General features: G+C 37.7%; 1 gene segment (V, D, J or C); it reads right to left on the bottom strand.

The window, feature by feature from the left end:
• Nucleotides 1-226: 226 nt before the first annotated feature.
• On the bottom strand, nt 227-16,742 carry LOC310923599 (Ig alpha chain C region-like). The segment is given in 5 exons: nt 16,736-16,742; nt 14,102-14,383; nt 11,466-11,813; nt 8,414-8,734; nt 227-621 (listed from the first exon to the last, which is right to left on the bottom strand).
• Between the last annotated feature and the right edge of the window lie 4,106 nt (nt 16,743-20,848).

The following is a 20,848-nucleotide window of genomic DNA, read 5'->3' on the forward strand; positions in this document are numbered from 1 at the left end:
AATCCACATTTTTCCCTCCCAAAATCCATGGATTTTGCCCCAAATCCACTTTTTCCTCCCGATACCAAAAATTCACATTTTTCCACCAAAAATCTTCATTTTTTCCCTCCAAAAGTTGCCGATTTCACCCCAAATCTCCATTTTTTTTCCCCAAAAAATCCACCAAACTCAAATCTCAATTCCTGAATTTTTTTATTATTTTAATTCCTTAAAATAATTTTAAATTTCAATAACAGACAGTATCAGAATCCGCCAACACCACGGACACGTTGACATTTGCCGGCCTCGCCATCGTCTTGTCCAAACTCCTCTGAATAAACTTCATCTCAATCCCATCATGCCCCACCACGCAGGCGAAGACGTCGCCCCTCCTCCACTCCTCCGCCCCCACCACCATCTTGGAATAGGCCGAGAACCTCCCGGAATTTCCGGAGTCCGGTGCCGGGCCCAAGATGGAGAATTTCCCAGAATCCACCGGGGCGTCCAGGTGCGTCCAGGTGATCAGGACGTCGCGGGGGGCGAAGCCGCTGGCCAGGCATGTCAAGGTGATGGTTTCGGACAAGGCCAACTCTTCGGGGGGCGGCGGGAAGACGAAGACTTTCGGGGGGACGGCGGCGCCGGCTGGAGAAGGGTTGGGTTGGGTCAAATGGAGAGGGCCCCAGTTGGGTTGAGTCTTCCCAGTTGGGTCTCCCAGTTTGGTTTCACCGTTCCCAGTTTGATCAAACCATTCCCAGTTGACCAAACCATTTTCAGTTGAGTTCCCCAGTTGGGTCTCCCAGTTGGGTCTCCCAGTTGGAAAAACCATTCCCAGTTTGGTTTCACCATTCCCAGTTTGGCTTTTTCATTCCCAGTTTGTTGGAGAAGGGAGACGCAGACACCATTAGGTCATCAGCAGAACTCAATTTATTCAAGTACAGTCTTAAGTTATATACTTTGCTTAATTAGCTCATACATATTGCAAAAGCCAAGCTCCTGATTGGTAGTGACTACACAATAGTTTACTTCATGTTATATCAGCATATTGCAACAGTTGTATCGCCATGTAGCATTTAGTTCCTCTTTTCTCATGATCTCAGTTCCTCTCCCTCATCCTCATGCTGGCCTTGTCCTAGCTTCTAGTTACAATATTAGTCTGAGAGCTATTGTGTCCCTTATCCTCTTCCCATTTCTCAGCTATCCTCTCCACAATTCCCCCTTTTTCTTTAATGGTTGCAAGCACTTTTTCTAGGGGTTATAGATGCAAAAATACGAGCTGCAGGACCGCATAACTCTACTTTGTTATTACAATTCTTATCAAGGGCCTGTAAAGATCGTCGTCGCTACTAACATCAGTTACTAAATCAGATATAATGTTGGATGTGATGTTAAGTTGTTTACTTGTCTAACAAGCCAATCTCCTTAACTGCATTAAGGCTTGTGACCCAAGGCTTGTGACTCTGCTACACCTGGGACAAGGATGGAGGCAATGATCACTCCTGGGGGATCCCACAAGTTTACCTTGTTACTGCAGTTAGGACTCAACTGGTTCATGGCTTATACAACAGCTGACAATTCCAAAGTTTGTAAAGAATCCCCCCCTCTTCAGCAGGCAATATTACTTCTTGCCACTCATTTCCCTGCTGCCATGTAATAGCAGCTTTTTGTGACTTTTTCTCAGCATCTGTGAAAACTGTGATTGCTTCTGGGATGGGCTGTTCACTCCGCAGAGGTTTGCTCAGCCACTGCTGTTCTCCCACCCATTGCAAGGGTGGGGGCCACTTTACCGTTGTTACAACTGTGGCCCCTCCTCCCAGCAAAGCAAGGCCCACCTCCTCATGATTTTCAATGTACCATTGCAGTATATCTCGAGCTATTGGCAACAGAATAGTGCCTGGTTCATTCCCCGTAATCTGTCGTGCACGCTGTCTGCCTTTATGGATAAGGACTGCCAACATTTCTGATTTTTGAAAAACAGTTTTACATTGTTGTAGGCGTGGCTGTAACCATTCTAATACCCGAATGTCTTTCTCCTCTCCCCTATTCTTACTCTTTTTCTTTAATTGCTGAACAAGGGCTCCAAGAAGATAGCATTTCCCGAGCCATATAGCCAAATCAATAGGCAGGAGAGGGTTACGACGAAAAGTACTGCTTTGCTGAATGATTTCAGCAAACCAAGAGCAATATTCCCATTGTGCTGTTGTCTCATTTTGCCAATGAGAAATGTAACTTTTCCACGCTTCCCTTGCACATTCTTGTTTTAGACAAGTGCGAAATGGATTGGAAGGCGTGGCAGGTGATAAACACAAATTATCCTGACCAGATTGATTAACCCAAGTGACCCACATGTTTTGCCTTTTGTCTGTTTTTGGTAGCTCTTGTGAGCCCAGCGGCGACAACACATATCCCAGTCAGCAGGATCCACCTGATGCATATGAGGTATTCCCACCCCATATTTGCAGGTTGTCTGCAATATGCGAGTAGCCTTTTGTGCCAACAGGCGACACACCTCTTTTTCTATTAAAAATACCAATTTCAGCCTATCTCTTTGACTTAAATCTTGAACAAGGTTTACTGCTTCTGGCACAGTATTGCACTCTGTATAATTTTTTATGGCGGTGTGCCAATTATAACGATGCCAATAAAAGGAGCAGCGTGGGCACCATGGCTGTGCAAGCTGCTGTTGAAAGACCCACTATTGTCTGCAACAAGCCTCACAATATATTTTTACCCAAGCACCACAGTTAGGCTTGTCGCAGTGCAGACAATTAGAACTCTTAATTAATTGTAGTCGGGTGCTTTGTAGTTCATGCAACAATGTTAGTACATCAGTTTTATTTTCTACTACTAGAGGATTAGGCCACACTGGCTGGAGCCGAGCTATCACAGGTTGAAGGATCAGGAGCAGGCGATGCCGCTCTCGTTCTGCTGGACTGCTGGGTGCTGTCATTCCTTGCTCGCATCCAGCGGCTGGTAATCTACACAGGACCTGTGGGTGTAAGCACACACATGTGACCTCAACCAATATATTGTACTTCAGCAGGTCCAGTGTTAAGAATGCTGATCCTCCTGTAGAGCCAAAACTATAGTCCCCTCTTTGTGTTTCCGAGCGATGTTCGGAGCCAAGGTCGAAAATGGTAACAAGTGAGCTATCTGGGTGCCAGCTGGAATAAGCACCGGAGGATACAGTGTCTGTGATAAAATACAGATCTTGCCTGTAAAATCAGCATCAATAAATCCCACAGTAATGTCCAATCCTTTTTTAAAAAGTAGAAGATCGTCTCAAAAGTAAAGCAGGAACCGACTGTCCCTGATAGGTTACTGGTCCTTTTACTTCAGTGGGAATTGGCACAGTGCAATTGTCTTTAATAGATATGTCCACTGTGGCTGCCAAGTTCAGGCTGAGGCTTCCGGAGGTGGCGGGGTGCAGGTCGCTGGCTGCTGTACAGCTGCTATTTGTGTCCTGGCGCGGCGGCTGGATGGCGCGCTGGTCTTGCCGTTTCCCGATTTCTTCTACAACAGTAGCACTTTTCTTGGTCTTCTCCGCCTCGCTTTAGCTGACTTGCTGTAACAGCAGCTTGGAGTGGAGCAAGAGCAGCAAAAACTTGAGCCTGCCTACTCTCTGCCTGTTTCTGAAGTGTTTCACTTAGCCCTTTAATAGCCTCGACAATAAATGCCTGAGGCCCAGAGGGCACAGATGCTGCTTTTTCTAGAGCCTCTTCTACAGACCAATTAGCTCCCAAGGTGTTAACTAGGTTTTTTGTAGCCTGATTACCATTTTGGAGTATACACTGTTTTAACATAGCTCCTTGCATATAGAGTGGCACTCTAGCTTTTTCTATTCCCTCTACTAGTCGATCTACAAATTTGCCTAATGGTTTTTCTCTACCTTGTTTTATTCTCATATATATAGGGGTTCTATGTGGATCTTTTACTTTATCCATAGCAGCTTTAGCGAGCTTCAGGACCTCTCAACATTTTTCCGGTCCTAACAGAGCCTGTCCTTCTGTCTTTATTCAATTGTCTATTCCCAGCAATTCATCTAAGGTAACCCCATGTAGAGGATCCTCAGGTTGTCTCTGTGTGGCAACTGACTCCTGTGCTAGGGCTTGCCAGTGAGCTTGAAATAACAAAAGTTGGTGGGGTGTAAACACAAGCTTAGAAATACCCCAACAACCGTGTTCTCTCTGGTGGCACCCATTTGCTCTGGAGGCACATGTACTGTTGTACATCCAGGAGGCAAGGGAAAGTCTGACTCTGATGAATATATCAGATTCATTCCCTGGGCTGCTACTGCCTGCTGAGCTGCTCGTTTTTCTACTTGGTGTTGCAGCAGAGCATTATGTACTGCTCGCCACTGTTTCCCTAACTTCTTAGCTGTTTTATCATCATCTAAACTTGCATCCCATAGTTTATCCCCAAATTTTCGCCATTTAGAAAGCTTATGTACTGTATGGGGGTTTATAAAGTAGCCTTTAGCATATCCCCATGTTAGTAATCCCGGAAGGTCTTTCCTTATGTCCTTAACCCCCCGTTTCTCTAACCCTGTCATAAATAAATCATATGCTGCTTGCCTGTCCATTATGTCGTCAGCGCGCGCTGTTGCAACTCTCCGGCTTCGGCAGCACGTATGGCCCAGGACCACCTATATGGCTCCTGGGGGCGTTATCCCTTCGTCGTTTAACGCCGACCCGGTTGCATCAGGCCCCAACCCTACTTCTCCAACCGTGGCAGACGTGCTTCCCCTTTTTCTTTTAGTCGAGACGAGAGGCAGCCGTCAGGGTCCCTGTTCGGGCGCCATTTGTTGGAGAAGGGAGACGCAGACACCATTAGGTCATCAGCAGAACTCAATTTATTCAAGTACAGTCTTAAGTTATATACTTTGCTTAATTAGCTCATACATATTGCAAAAGCCAAGCTCCTGATTGGTAGTGACTACACAATAGTTTACTTCATGTTATATCAGCATATTGCAACAGTTGTATCGCCATGTAGCATTTAGTTCCTCTTTTCTCATGATCTCAGTTCCTCTCCCTCATCCTCATGCTGGCCTTGTCCTAGCTTCTAGTTACAATATTAGTCTGAGAGCTATTGTGTCCCTTATCCTCTTCTCATTTCTCAGCTATCCTCTCCACACCAGTTGGGTCTCCCAGTAAGACAAGACCCTTCCCAGTTGGGTTCCCAGTTGGGTTTCACCGTTCCCAGTTGGGTCTCCCAGTTGGAGAAACAATTCCCAGTTTGACTCTTCCATTCCCAGTTGGGTCTCCCAGTTTGAAGAACCAAATCCCAGTTGGGTCTCCCAGTTGACCAAATTGTTCCCAGTTGGGTTCCCAGTTTGACTTCACCATTCCCAATTGGGTTCCCAGTTGGGTCTCCCAGTTGGAGAAACTATTTCCAGTTGGGTTCCCAGTTTGGTTTCACCGTTCCCAGTTTGACTCTTCCATTCCCAGTTGGGTCTCCCAGTTTGATCTCTCCATTCCCAGTTGGGCTCCCAGTAAGACCAGACCAATCCCAGTTGAGTCCCCAGCTGACCAAACCAATCCCAGTTGGGTCTCCCAGTTGGAGAAACCCATTCCCAGTTTGACTCTTCCATTCCCAGTTGGGTCTCCCAGTTTGACCAAACCATTCCCAGTTGGGTTCCCAGTTGGGTCGACCCTTCCCAGTTGGGTCTCCCAGTTTGACTTCTCCATTCCCAGTTTGACTTCTCCATTCCCAGTTGGGTTTCCCATTCCCAGTTGGGCCTCCCAATAAGAGTTGACCCTTTCCAGTTGGGTCTCCCAGTTTGATCTCTCCATTCCCAGTTGGTTCTCCCAGTTTGACCAAACAATTCCCAGTTGGGTCTCCCAGTTTGGCTTCACCATTCCCAGTTTGGGTCTCCCAGTTGGAGAAACCCATTCCCAGTTTGACCCAACAAACCGTTCCCAGTTTGACTCTTCCATTCCCAGTTGGGTCTTCCAGTTGGAAAAACCATTCCCAGTTGACCCTCCCAGTTGGGTCTCCCAGTTGGGTTTCACCATTCCCAGTTGGGTCTCCCAGTTGGGTTTCACCATTCCCAGTTGGGTCTTCCAGTTGGAAAAACCATTCCCAGTTTGGCTTCTCCATTCCCAGTTTAACCAAACCATTCCCAGTTGGGTCTCCCAGTTTGACCAAACTGTTCCCAGTTTGGGTCCCCAGTTGGGTCTCCCAGTTGGAGAAACCCATTCCCAGTTTGATTTCATCATTCCCAGTTTGCTTTCCCCATTTCCAGTTTGACTCTTCCAATCCCAGTTTTACTCTTCCAATCTCAGTTGACCCTCCCAGTACAGACCAGTCCATTCCCAGTTGGGTCTCCCAGTATGGAACGACCCTAAATCTGCCAATTCTGACCCCAAAACTTCAAAATTTCACCTCAAATCTGCAAATTCCAACCCAAACCCACAAATTCCGACCTCAAATCTGCCAATTTTTCACCTCAAAACTGCAAATTCTGACCCCAAAACCAAATTCTGACCCCTAATTTACAAATTCCAACTCCAGATCTGCAAATTCAACCCCAAAAATCCGCAAATTCTCACCCCCCCCCAGAAAATTGCAATTTCTCACCCCAAATCTGCGAACTCTGACCCCTCAAATTCCGACCCCAAAGTTCTAATTTTTCACTCTAAAACCTCCAAATTTCATTCCAATACCCCCTAAATTTCAACCCCAAAACTCCAAATTCTGACCCCCAAAGCACCAAAAACTCCAATGTAAAAAACCCCAAATTTCAACCCAAAAAATTGCAACTTTTCGCCTAAAAATCCCCCCCAAAAAACCCCAAAACTCTCTCAATTTTCTTCCAAATTCGAGGAAAAAAACGAGGAAAATTTGGTGTAAAAATGAGAAAATTTTACCTAAAAATCCCTTAAATTTTGATGTCAAATTCAGAAGAAACTTGAGAGAAAAAAACAAGAAAATTTGGTTTTAAAACCCCCAAATTTCAACCCCAAATCTGGAAGAAACTTGAGGAAAAAACCGAGAAAATTTGGTTGAAAAACCCCTCAAATTTCGACCCCAAATTTGGACAAAACTTGAGGTAAAAAATGAGAAAAATTTGTAAAAAAAACCGAGAAAATTTTACCCAAAAATCCTCCCAAATTTCACCCCAAATTTGGAAGAAATTTAAGATGAAAAAAACGAGAAAAAATTGTTAAAAAAAGCGAAAATTTGCCGAAACCACCCCCAAATTTCATCCCAAAATTTCACATTTTCACCCTAAAAACCTCCAAATTTTGTTCCAAACCCCCCATTTTTTGCCTCCTTAATTCCAAATTCTCACCCCGAATCCCCCAAATTCCAGCCTAAAAATCCCCAAGTTTTGACCCCAAAATTTCCATTTTTTAACCCCAAACCCCTCAAGTTTTATCCCCAAAACACCCAAATTTTACTCCAAATTTGGAAGAAATTTAAGAACAAAAATGAGATAAATTGGTTTAAAAAACCCCAAATTTTGACCTAAAACCCCCAATTTTTGACCTAAAATCCTCAATTTTTGACCCCAAAACTCCAAATTTTCACCCAAACCCCCAAATTTTATCCCAAAATTTCACATTCTTACCCTGAAACGCCCAAATATTCGCCAAACCACCAATTTCCCACCCCAAAAGTCCAAATTTTTCACCCTAAAAAGCCCAAATTTTCACTCCAAAACCCCCAAATTTCACCCAAAACCTCAATTTTGTCCCAAAACCCGCAAAATTTGATTTAAAAATTAGAAAATTTGACGAAACCCCACCAAATTTCAACCCCAAAATCTCAGTTTCTCATCCCTGAAAACCTCCAAATTTCATCCGAAAACCCCCAAATTTCCCCAATTTCCCACCCCAAAATTCCACATTTTCACTACAAAACCCTCAAATTTTATCCCAAAATTTCACATTTTCACTCCCCAAACCCTGAAATTTTATCCCAAAAATTTTACATTTTCACCGTAAAGCCCCCAAATTTCACCCAAAAATCTCAAATTTTGACCTAAAATCCCCAAATGTTGACCCCCAAACTCCAAATTTTATCCCAAAATGCCCAAATTTTCACCCCAAAACCGTCACCAATCGACAAATTACCCCAAAAAATTCCCCCAAAAATCAACAAAAAATCAACAAAAAAATCAACAAAAAAATCAACAAAAAATCAACAATCAAGAAAAAATCAACAAAAAAATCAACAAAAAATTCCCCCCAAAAATCAACAAAAAATCAACAAAAAATCAACAAAAAATCAACAAAAAATCAACAACAAATCAACAAAAAAAATCAACAAAAATTTCCCCCAAAAAATCAACAAAAAATCAACAAAAAAATCAACAAAAAATCAACATATTCCCCCCAAATTTTCCCCAAATCCCCCCAAAATCCCCAAAATCCCCCCAATTTTTTCCAAAAACCCCAAAATCCCCCCAAAATTAAAAATTTTCACTCACTGTTCTCCTTCTTTATCGCAGCCACCAGGGGCGTGTCCCCGACGTCATCCCCGCCCATGCGACAGGTGAATTCCTCTCCCGAATTCCAATCCTCGGCGCAAATCCCCAAATAATTCCTGACCTCGTATTGGCCGTTGGGCAGGCGGTGGGCGGGGCCGGAAATGGCCACGCCCAAGGCCCCGCCCCCGGAGCGGCTCCAGGTGAATTTGGGCCTCGGGGATTTCAGGTTGGAGGCGACGCAGGTGAGGTTGGGGCTGCTGGACAGGTAAAGGTCCTGCAGGGACAGCGGGAGGATTTGGACAGATGGAAAAGGTTTTGAACCTGTTTGGGAAAAAAAATTGGGTGAAAAAATGGAGATTTTGGTAAAAAATAGCGATTTTTGGTTAAAAAAATGGTGATTTTCAGCAAAAAAACTACGATTTTTTGAGTGACGTCAGTTGAAAATTTTGGATTTAAGGAGAGAAATGGATTTGGGGTGGAAATCCTGGATTTTTAGGAAAAAAAATGAGGGTTTTGGGAGGGAAAGGGGATTTGGGATGAAAAACAGGAATTTTGGTAAAAAACTGAAAAATTTAGAAAAGAAAGGAGAAAATTTAGTGAAAAAAGGAGGAGAAAATCTGAGGAAAAACAGGAAAATTGGTGAAAATGAGAAAGTTTGGGAGAAAAGGGGAAATTGGGTGAAAAATGTGAAAATCTGGTTAAAAATGAGAAAATTTGGTGAAAATGAGAAAATTTGGTGAAAAATGGGAAAATTTCGTGAAAAATGGGAAAATTGGGCGAAAACGAGAAAATTTGGGAAAATAGAGAAAATTGACAAAAAAATGAGAAAATTGGGTAAAAAATGGCAAAATTTGTGAAAATGAGAAAATCTGGAAGAAAGAGGAAAATTGGGTGAAAATGAGAAAATTGGTGAAAATTACAAAATTTGACAGAAAATAGGGAAAATTGGGTAAAAAATGGGAAAATTTGGAAAAAACCAGAAAATTTGTGAAAATTACAAAATTTGACAGAAAATAGGGAAAATTGGGTAAAAAATGGGAAAATTTGGAAAAAACCAGAAAATTTTGTGAAAATGACAAAATTTCATAAAAATTACAAAATTTGACAAAAAACGAGAAAATTTGACAAAAAAATCGGAAAATTTTCATAGAAAAAAGTAGGAAAATTTCACAAAAAAAAAATTAAAATTCATCCAAAATGACAAAAAACCTTTAAAAAAAACACACAAAAAATCCACCCCAAAATAAAAAAATGGTGAAAAAATAAATAAAAAACCCCACCCAAATGGATTGTTTGTGGGCGGGGCCAGGTTGGGGATTGGGGGTGGGCGGGGCCAGAAGTGGCCACGCCCAAGGCCCCGCCCCTGGAGCGGCTCCAGGTGAATTTGGACCTCAAAACAGGGTTTTAATCCTGTTGGAAAAAAATTTGGGTCAAAAAACTGAAATTTTGGGAAAAAATTGGATTTTTTTTGGAAAAACAGCGATTTTGGACAAAAAAATGGCGGTTTTTTGGTGGAAATCCAGGTGAGTTCTTGTGTTTGAGGAGGAAAAAGGATTTGAGGTGAAAAACATAAAGTTTAGGACAAAAAACCAAGGAATTTTGAGGGAAAACGGTTTTGGGTTGAAAAACAGAAATTTTGGGAAAAAAGGAGAAAATTTGAGAAAGAATGGAAAAAAATTAGAGAGAGAAATGAGAAAAATTGGGAAAGAAAGGGGAAAATTTGGTGGAAAAAAAGGAAATTGGAGAAAAATGGAAAAAAAATGGAAAAAGTGACAAAAAATGGGAAAATTCGGTAAAAATGAGAAAGTTGGGTGAAAATGAGAAAATTGGGTGAAAATGAGAAAATTTGACAAAAATTCGGAAAATTTGGGTGAAAAATTAGAGAATTTGGGAAAGAAACGAGAAATTTGGTGAAAAAATTTGGAAAAAATTAGGAAATTTGGGAAAAAAATCAGAAAAATTAGAGGCAAAAATTAAGAAAAATTTGGGAAGGAAACGAGAAAATTTTGGGGGAAAAAGGAGGAAATTTGAGCAAAAAGGGAAAATTGGAGAAAAACTAGAAAATTTAACAAGAAATATTAAAATTTGGTTAAAAATGAGAAAATTTGGGAAAATAAGAGGAAAAATGGTGAAAATAAAAAAGATGAGAAAAAGCAAAAAAATGGTGGGAAAATGAGAAAATTGGAGCAAAAAAGGAGAAAATTTGGAGGAAATTTGAGGAAAAAAAAGAGAAAATGTGACAAAGAAAGGGAAGAAACTGATGAAAAAAGGAGAAAATTTCAGTTCAAGAAACACCAGAATTTTTATCAAATTTCACCTGAATTCCGCCTATTTCACTAAAAACAAAGAAATTCATTAAATTTCATTAAATTCCCCCCAAAAACCCCCAAAATTTGACTCACCTTTGCATTGATCATCAAATTTCATCAATTTCACTGATTTTCACAAAAAATCCTCAATTTCTATTTAAAAAACCCTCAAATTTTCACTGAATTTGATCAAATTTCCTCAATTTGGGTTAAAAGCCAAAATTTTTCCAAAATTTCCCCCAAAACAGTCAAAATTTCTACGATTTTGCTTTGAAAAAACCCAAAATTCAACAAATTTCATCCAATTTCCTCAATTTTGGGTTAAAAAGCCCAAATTTCACCAAATTTCATCCGATTTCCCAAATTTTGGGTTAAAAAGTCAAAATTGCACCAAATTTCATCCGATTTCCTCAATTTGGGGAAAAAAATGGAAATCTCATGAAATTTCATCAAATTTTCTCGATTTTTGGTGCAAAATCCCTCAAAATTTCACCGATTTCTTAAAAATTCGATTTTTTAAAAATAATTCAAAATTTCACCAATAATCCATCAAATTTCCTAAAATTTGGTGAAAAAAAAGTCAAAATTCCATCAAATTTCACTGGAATTTTCAACAAATTTCACCCTAAATTTCACTAAAAACTAAGAAATCCATTAAATTTCATTAAATTTCCCAAAAAAACCCCCAAAATTTCATTAAATTTCCCCAAAAAAACCCCCAAAAACCCAATTTTTTGAGCCACCTTTGCAGTAGGTGCTGGCGCTGGCGCTGAGGGGCGTGGCCAGGTGGGCGTGGCCGGCCCAGCAGGTGAAGGTGGCGCCCCCTTCCCACAATTCCCGGCTGACGTTGACCCGCCTGCTCAGCACCTCTTGATTGGCCCCGCCCTCCTCGTGGCAGGTGGAAAGCTCCACCCCCAGGTCGGTGACGTCACCGTTGACCAACCAGGTGAGGTTGGCCTGGCGGGAGCCACGCCCACGGACCTGGCACAGCAATTGGACGTTGGCGTGGGCGGAGTCAGAGACGGAGGGATCTGATTGGCCGGGGTCGCTCAGCAGGGAGAGGGTGAAGTTGGGTGGGCAGAGAATGTCACCTGGAAATGAAAATAAAATTTGGGAAAATTGACACAAAATTTGTGAAATTTGACACAAAATTTGATAAATTTGACACAAAATTTGGCAAAAAAAAAATTGGCCCAAAGTTCATCGAAATCGACACAAAGTTTGTGAAAATTGACCAAAAAATTGGTCAAAATGGACCCAAAGTTCGTTAAAATTGAACCAAAGTTCATTTAAATGGATCCAAAATTTGGTTAAAAACAATTGACCCAAAGTTGGTCAAAATTGATCCAAAATTCATTAAAATGGAGCAAAAAAATTGTCAAAATTGATCAAATATTTGTTAAAATGGACCAAAATTGGTCCAGGTGGACCCAAAAAAAAAGAACCAAAATTGACTCAAAATTAGTGAAAATTGACCCGAAATTTGGGAAATCTGACACAAAATTTGGTAAAAAAAATCGACCCAAAGTTTGGTAAAATTGACCCAAAATTAGTTAAAATTAACCCAAAATTTGGTCAAAAAAAAGCGACCCAAAGTTGATCAAAATTGAGCCAAAGTTCATTAAAATGGACCCAAAATTAACTGAAACGGACGCAAAATTCATTAAAATAGACCCAAAATTTGGTAAAAAAAAATGGTCCCAAAATTGGTCAAATTGACTCAAAATTTACAAAATTTGATCCAAAATTTGGTAAAATGGACCCAAAACTTGGTTTAAAAAATCGACCCAAAATTTGTCAAAATTGACCAAAATTTTTTTCCAAATGGACCCAAAATTAGGCAAAATCAACACAAAATTCATTAAAATTGACCCAAAATTTGTCAAAGTTGACCCAAAGTTTGGTTAAAAAAAATGGTCTCTAAGTTTGGTAAATTTGACACAAAATTAGTGAAAATTGACCTAAAATTGGACTAAATGGACCCAAAATTGGTCCAGGGCAAAAAAAAGAAATTTGTCAAAATCGACCCAAAGTTCATTAAAATTGACCCAAAATTTGTGAAAATGGACCCAAAGTTTATTAAAATGAACCCAAAATTTGTCAAAATTGACCAAAAATGGACCCAAAATGACCAAAAATTCATCCAGGGGAGAAATAAAAAGGTGAGACAAAAATTCAAGGAAATGGACACAAAAGTTGTCAAAATCGACCCAAATTTGGTCAAAATTGATCTAAATGGACCCAAAATTTGTCAAAATTGACCCAAAGTTTGTGAAAATCGGCCCAAAAAATTTTCATTAAAATGGAGCAAAAATTTGTCAGAGAAATTAAAAAAAATCCCCCTCAAAAAATCACAAAAATTCTCAGAAATTTCCCAAAAATCCACAAAAAATCCCCTCCCAAAAATTCTGAAAAAAATTCACAAAAATTCTCTCAAAATTCACAAAAATTCACCAAAAAAAATCATAAAAAATTCACCAAAAAAATCCAAAAAATAGTCAAAAAATTCACAAAAATTCACAAAAATCCACAAAAATCCCCTCCCAAAAATTCTGAAAAAAATTCACAAAAATTCTCAAAAATTCACAAAAATCCCCCCAAAATCCCCCCAAAAATCCCAAAACCCCCCAAAAATCCAACTTTTTTAACCCCTCGCATTCACCTGTCACCTGCATCTCATCTCAAAAATTCACAAAAATCCCCCTCAAAAATAACTAAATTTCACAAAAATCCTAAAAAAATCCACAAAAAAAAAATCTCATCAAATCCTCAAAAATTCACAAAACTCTCCCAAAAAATCCTCAAAAAAATCCCCCCCAAAAAATCCAAAAAAATCCTCAAAAATTCTCAAAAATTCACCAAAAAAACCCCCATTAAAAATTCACCAAAAATCATTAAAATTTTCACAAAAAAATCCTCAAAAAATCCCCAAAAATTCACAAAAAATCCACAAAAAATCCTCAAATATTCACAAAAAAATCCCCCTCAAAAAAATTCAGAAAAAATCCAGAAAAATTTACTAAAAATCCACAAAAATCCACAAAAATTCCAAAAAGTCCACAAAAATCCCCCCAAAAAATTCTGAAAAAATTCACCAAAAAATGCCCAAAAATTCACAAAAATTCACAAAAAAATCACAAAAATTCATCAAAAAATTCTCCAAAAAACCCACAAAAATTTACAAAACTCCACAAAAAAAGTTCCCCAAAATCCCCAAAAATCCCCACCAAAAAAATCCCCAAAAAAATCCTCAAAAATCCCCAAAAAATCCACAAAAATTCACCAAAAAACATTTTAAAAATCACAAAAATTCACAAAAATCTATTTAAAAACCACAAACCCCCCCCAAAACCCCCCTTTTTTTAACCCCTTCACTCACCTGTCACGTGCATCTCATAGTTCGTCCCCTGATGCGTCACCTGACACTGGAAGTCGCCGTTTTCCGCCTCGGCCCCGCCCAGCATCACTCGGGAGGCCACGCCCAAACTTCCGGTTCCCGTCGTCACTTCCGGGAAAACTTTGGCCACGCCCTCGGCCACGCCCCCCCAGCTCAGCTGGGCGGGGCCGGGGAAGAAACCGGAAGCCAAACAGCCAAAGGTCACCTGGGAGTCACACTCATGGCACGTGACCAATGGGAACAGGTCAGGGGCGTGGGCGGGGGCTGGGGAGGAAATTTTGTTAAAAAATTAATTAAAATCTGATTAAAATACCATTAAAACCTCATTAAAATAATATTAAAAATCACATTAAATCTGATTAAAATACTGTTAAAATATCATTAAAAATCACATTAAAATACCATTAAAATCTCATTAAAATCTCATTAAAATCTGATTAAAATATTGGTAAAGTATCATTAAAAATCCGATTAAAATCTGATTTAAATATCATTAAAATATCCTTAAAAATCACATTAAAATCCCATTAAAAATAATTTTAAAATCCAAGTAAAAATTGCAATAAAAATCCAATTAAAATCCAATTAAAATCTCATTAAAAATCCCATTAAAAACGCATTAAAAATGCAAATAAAATATCATTAAAATCCTATTTAAAATCCCATTAAAAATCTCATTAAAAATCCCATTAATATCTGATTAAAATACCATTAAAATATCATTTAAAAATCCCAGTAGAATCTGATTAAAATTATGAGTAAAATCCAATTAAAAATCCCATTCAAAATCCCATTCAAAATCTCATTAAAACCCCCATTAAAGTCCCATTAAAATCTCCTTTAAAATCTCCTTTTAAATCCCCATTAAAATACCATTTAAATCCCCATTAAAAATACCATTAAAATCCCATTAAAATCCCATTAAAGACGTAATAAAAATTTTGATTAAAATATGTTAAAAATCCAATTAAAATCTGATTAAATGAAATTAAAATACCGTTAAAATACCGTTAAAATATCATTAAAAATCACAATAAAATCTGATTAAAATACCATTAAAATGTCATTAAATTATCGTTAAAAATTCACTTAAAATCTGATTAAAATACCATTAAAATATCATTAAAAATCCGATAAAAATCCAACTAAAATTCTGAGTAAAATCCAATTAAAAATCCTATTTAAAATCACATTCAAATTCTGAGTAAAATCTCATTAAAATCCTATTTAAAATCTCCTTTTAAATCCCCATTAAAATTCTGAGTAAAATCCTACTAAAAATCCGATTAAAATCTCATTAAAAATCCTAATAAAATCCTAATAAAATCTGATTAAACCCCCATTAAAAATCCCATTAAAAATCCCATTAAAAATCATACTAAAATTCTGAGTAAAATCTGATTAAAATCACATTAATTTAAATATTAATAACAAATAACAAAGTCCCAGAGAAAATCGATCCAAGATGGTCGAAATTAGGTCCAAGATGGCCAACAAAACCTTGAGAAAATCATCTTAATTAGTATAAAGGAGGCCATGCCCATATTTGGGAAAAAAATTCCCGCCCAAATTTGCCCAAAAAAGCCCAAAATTGACCCGAAAAAAATCCCAAATTTGACCCAAAAAATCCCCAAGAAAATCAATTCAAAATGGCCAACAACCCCTTATAGGGAAATGGAGGGAAAATGAGGGGTGGGCGTGACTTTTTTGTGATATCATTTTCCTAATTAGAATAAGGGAGGCCACGCCCACATTTGACCAAAAAATCACAAAATTGACCCAAAATATCCCCAAAAAATTTGATTCAAAATGGCCGAAAGTCAATCCAAGATGGCCGACAACTCCTTATAGGGAAATTATATGGGAAAGGGACCTCATTAGCATAAAAGAGGCCACGCCCACATTTGACCAAAACATCCCATCGAAATTTCCCCAAAAAAGCCCAAAATTGACCCAAAAAAATCCCAAATTTGCCTCAAAAATTCCTCAAAAATTTTAATCCAAAATGGCTGAAAAAAATCACCAAAAAAAGGCGGGAAAATCGGGGTAGGCGTGGCCTATTTTTGGCGGGAAAACCCCTTAATTTGCATATCAGAAGCCACGCCCACAATTGACCAAAAAAATCGGTTCAAAAAGACCCAAAATTGACCAAAAAAACCAAAAAAAATTTTGATCCAAAATGGCCAAAAAAATTACAACCAAAATGGCGGCAAAAACTACAACCAAAATGGTGGCAAAAACTACAACCAAAATGGCAGCAAAAACTACAAACAAAATGGCGGCAAAACTACAAACAAAATGGCGGAAAAACTACAAACAAAATGGTGAAAAAACTACAAACAAAATGGCGGAAAAACTACAAACAAAATGGTGAAAAAACTACAAACAAAATGGCGGTCAAAATGGTGGGAAAACCACGGTGGGCGTGGCCTAAATTTTGGCGGGAAAACTTCCTAATTTGCATAAGCCCCGCCCACCCCAAACCCCCCAAAAATCAAATTTTGACCCAAATTTGACCCTGAAAAATAAAAAACCACAAAAATAAAAATTGAGGAAATTGAGGCCACGCCCTGTCTGGGAGTGACGTCATCGATGACGTCATAAGGCCACACCCACTCTCCATTGGGGACAATGAGGAGCTTCAGGTGAGTAAAAAAATGAGATTTTTTTGAGTAAAAAAAGAGAATTTTGGGCAAATTTTGGGCGAATTTTGTTAAATTTTATTAATTTTAGTGATTTTTTAACAAATATTTGGAATTTTTTGGGTAAATTTTTGGGGTAAAAAAAAGTGAATTTTGGGGTTTAAATTTAACTTTTTAAAAATTTTTTTGGAGCGTCCAGGTTAGTTTTGGGTTAAAAAATGTGAATTTTGGGCAAATTTCGGGTCAAAAAATGTGAATTTTGGGTGAATTTTGGTCAAATTTTGTCAATTTTTTGGGTGAATTTTGTGGATTTTTGTGATTTTTAACAAATTTTGGAGGTTTTGGTTCAAAAAATGTGAATTTTGGTTCAAGAAAAAGTGAATTTTGAGCAAATTTTGCTCAATTTTTGTGATTTTTAACAAATTTTGTAATTTTTGATTCGATATTTGGGGTAAAAAATGTGAATTTTGGGTCAAAAAATGCAAATTTTGAGTGAATTTTGTAGATTTTTGTGATTTTTTGGAGGTTTTTTTGAGTTTTGGGGAGAATTTTGTGAATTTTGGGGACAAATTTTGTGAATTGTCAGACAATTTTTGTAATTTTTGTGATTTTTTGGGGGGATTTTGGGGTTTTAGGTACAACTTTGGAGCAAATTTTGTGAATTTTGGGCCAAATTTTGTGATTTTTGGGCAATTTTGGGGTTTTAGGTTCAGTTTTTTTGGGTCAAAATTTTGTGAATTTTGGGCAATTTTGGGGCAATTTTTGTGATTTTTTTGGGGATTTTGGGGTTTTAGGTCCAATTTTGGGGCAAATTTTTGGGATTTTTGGGGCGAATTTTGTGGATTTTGGGCAAAATTTGGTTGATTTTTTTCAAATTTTGTGATTTTTTTGGTGATTTTTGAGTTTTAGGTTCAATTTTTGGGGCAAATTTGGGGATTTTTGGGGCGAATTTTGTGGATTTTGGGCAATTCTAGGAATTTTTTGTGATTTTGGGGGTTTTTTTGAGTTTTGGGGAGAATTTTGTGGATTTTGGGCAATTTTGGGGCAATTTTTGTCATTTTTGGGCAATTATGGATTTTTAGGTTCAATTTTTGTACTGAATTTGTGAATTTTTGGGGTGAATTTTTTTGATTTTGGGCAAAAATTGGTTTATTTTTGTCAATTTTTGTGGGGCTTTTTGTGATTTGGGGGTTTTAGGTCCAATTTTGGGGCAAATTTTGTGGATTTGGGGCAAACTTTTGTCAATTTTTGTCATTTATTGGTGATTTTGGAGTTTTACAGTCGATTTTTGGGATGAATTTGTTGGATTTTGGGCAATTTTTGTGATTTTTTTGTGATTTTGGAGTTTTAGGTTCAATTTTGGGGCAAAATTGGGGATTTTTGGGGCGAATTTTGGGGATTTTTGGGCAAATTTTGTTAATTTTTTTAATTTTGGGGTGTTTTGGAGTTTCGGGTTCAATTTTTTGGCAGATTTTGTGGATTTTTTTTTTTTTTTTTTTTTTGTTCGTTTTCAGAATTTTCAGGTTTAATTTTTTTGGGGCTGAAAAATCCCAAATTTTTGGGCAACTCAAAAACCCCTTCCCAGGCCCTCCCAGTATAAACCAGTCCGGACCAGTTTAAACTGGTCTCAGCTCCAAAATTCCCAGTTTAAACCAGTTTGGACCAGTAAAACCAGTCCCAGCTTTACCATTCCCAGTATAGACCAGTATAGACCAGTATAGGACCAGTATAGACCAGTAAAACCCAGTAAAACCAGTCCAGACCAGTATAAACCAGTATAGACCAGTCCAGACCAGTCCCAGCTTTACCATTCCCAGTATAGACCAGTTAAAACTAGTTTACACCAGTCCCAGCCCCAGAATTCCCAGTTTAAACCAGTCCAAACCAGTATAAACCAGTATAGACCAGTCCAGGCTTTGAGATCCCCCAAAATACAAAAAATTTCCCCCAAAATTCACCAAATTTCCTCAAAAAATTCCCCAAAATTTCCCAAATTTTTCCACAAATTTCCCCCAAATTTCACCAAAATTCTCCCAAAAATTCCCCCAAAATTTTCCCCAAAATTTATCCCCAAATTCCCCAAAATTTCAAAAAATTTCAAAAAATTCCTTGAAATTGCCCCAAAATCTCAAATTTTCCCCAAATTCCCATATTTTCCCCCAAATTCTCTTCAAATTCACCCAAAATTCCCCCAAATCAAAAAAGTTCAGAAATTTCTCTAAATTTCCCCCAAATTCCTCAAAATACTAAAAATTCCCCTATTTCGCCAAAATCTTCCCCAAATTTCCCAAAAAATCTCCCCAAAATTCCCCAAAATTTCTTAAATTTCCCCAAAAATGCCCCAAAATTCCCTAAAATTTCCCCGCAAAACCCAAAATTTTCCCAAAATTTCTCATAATTCCCCCCAAAATCCCCAGAAATTCCCCCAAAAAATCCCAATAATCATCAAAAATAAAAAACCCCAAATTTTCCCCAAATTCCTCCAAAATTCCCCAGAATTTCCCCAAATCCCCCAATTTTTTATCCCCAAATTTCCCAAAATTTCTCAGAAATTTCCCCAAAAAAATTAAAAAATCCACAATTTTTTCCAAAATTCCTGAAAAATTCCCTGAATTCCGCAAATTTCCCCATATTTTCCCCAAATTTTTAAAAAATCCCCAAAATTGCCCAAATTTTGCCAAATTTTGCCCCAAATTTTGCCCAAAATCCCCAAAATTCCCAAAATTTCCCAAAATTCTTCAAAATGTCCGCCAAATTCCTGAAATTTCCCCAAAAATCTTTTTAAAAACAAAAAAATCCCAAAAATTGCCCAAAAATTTCCCCAAAATCAAAAAAAATCCCAAAACTTCCCAAAAGTCCCAAAAAGTTCCAAAATTCCCCAAATTTTCCCCAATTTCCCCCAAAATTCCTGAATTTCCCCCAAAATTTTTTAAAAATCAAAAAAACCCCCAAAATCCCATAAAATTTCCCCAATTTTTTTCCAAATTTCCCCAAATTTCCCCCAAATCCCCCAAAATTCCCAAAAATTCTTGAAAATTCCCCCCAAATCCCCCAAATTTTTAAAAAATCCCCAAATTTTGCCCCAAGTTTTCCCCAAAATCCCAAAAAAATCTTCAAATTTCCCCAAAATTTCCCCAAAATTTCCCAAAATTCTTCAAAATTCTACAAAATTCCCAAATTTTCAAAAAAACTTTTGTAAAAATCAAAAAAACCCCAAAATTCCTTAAAATTCCCCCAAATTTCCCCCAAATTTTTTAAAAATCCCCCAAAATAAAAAAATCCCAAAATTTCCCATTTTTTTTCCCGAATTTCCCAAAATTCCCCCAAAATCCCAAAATTTTATCAAAGAATCCTGAAAATTCCCCAAATTTTTCCCAAATTCTCCAAAATTTCCCAAAATCCCCAAAAATCAAAAAAAATTTTCAAAAAATTCTCACAATTCCCCAAAATTTCCCCCAAAATCCCCCAAAATTTCCCAAAATTTTCCGAAATTCCCCCAAATTCCGGAAAATTCCTGAATTTTTCGAAAAATCTTTTTAAAAATCAAAAAAAAATCCCAAAATTCACCAAAATCCCCCCAAAATTCCCGAAAGTTCCCAAAATTTCCCCCAAATTTTCCCAAATTCTCCAAAATTTCAAAAAATTCCTCAAAATTCCAAAAATTCCCAAATTTTCCCAAATATCTTTTTAAAACAAAAAAAAATTCTCAAAATTTCCCAAAATTTTCCCCAAAATTCAAAAAAATCCCCCAAATCCCAAAAAAATCCCAAAATTTCCCCAATTTTTTCTCAAATTCTCCAAAATTTCCCCAAAATTCCCCCCAAAATTCCCCAAATTCCCCAAATTCTCCCCAAAGATTAAAAATAAATCCTAAAAAAATCCCAACAATTCCAAAATCCCCCCAAATTCCCCCAATTTTTAAAAAATGCCCCAAATAAAAAAAAAAATCCCAAAATTCCCAATTTTTTTTCCAAATTTCCCCCAAATCCCCCTAAAATTCCCCCAAAATCCCCAAAATTCCCCAAAATCACAAAAATTCCCTAAAATTCTTCAAAATGCCCCAAAATCCCTGAATTTTCCCAAGAAT

Source organism: Zosterops lateralis (genome assembly GCF_965231275.1).
Source record: "Zosterops lateralis genome assembly, contig: HAP1_HAP1_SCAFFOLD_133, whole genome shotgun sequence".
NCBI lineage: Eukaryota > Metazoa > Chordata > Aves > Passeriformes > Zosteropidae > Zosterops > Zosterops lateralis.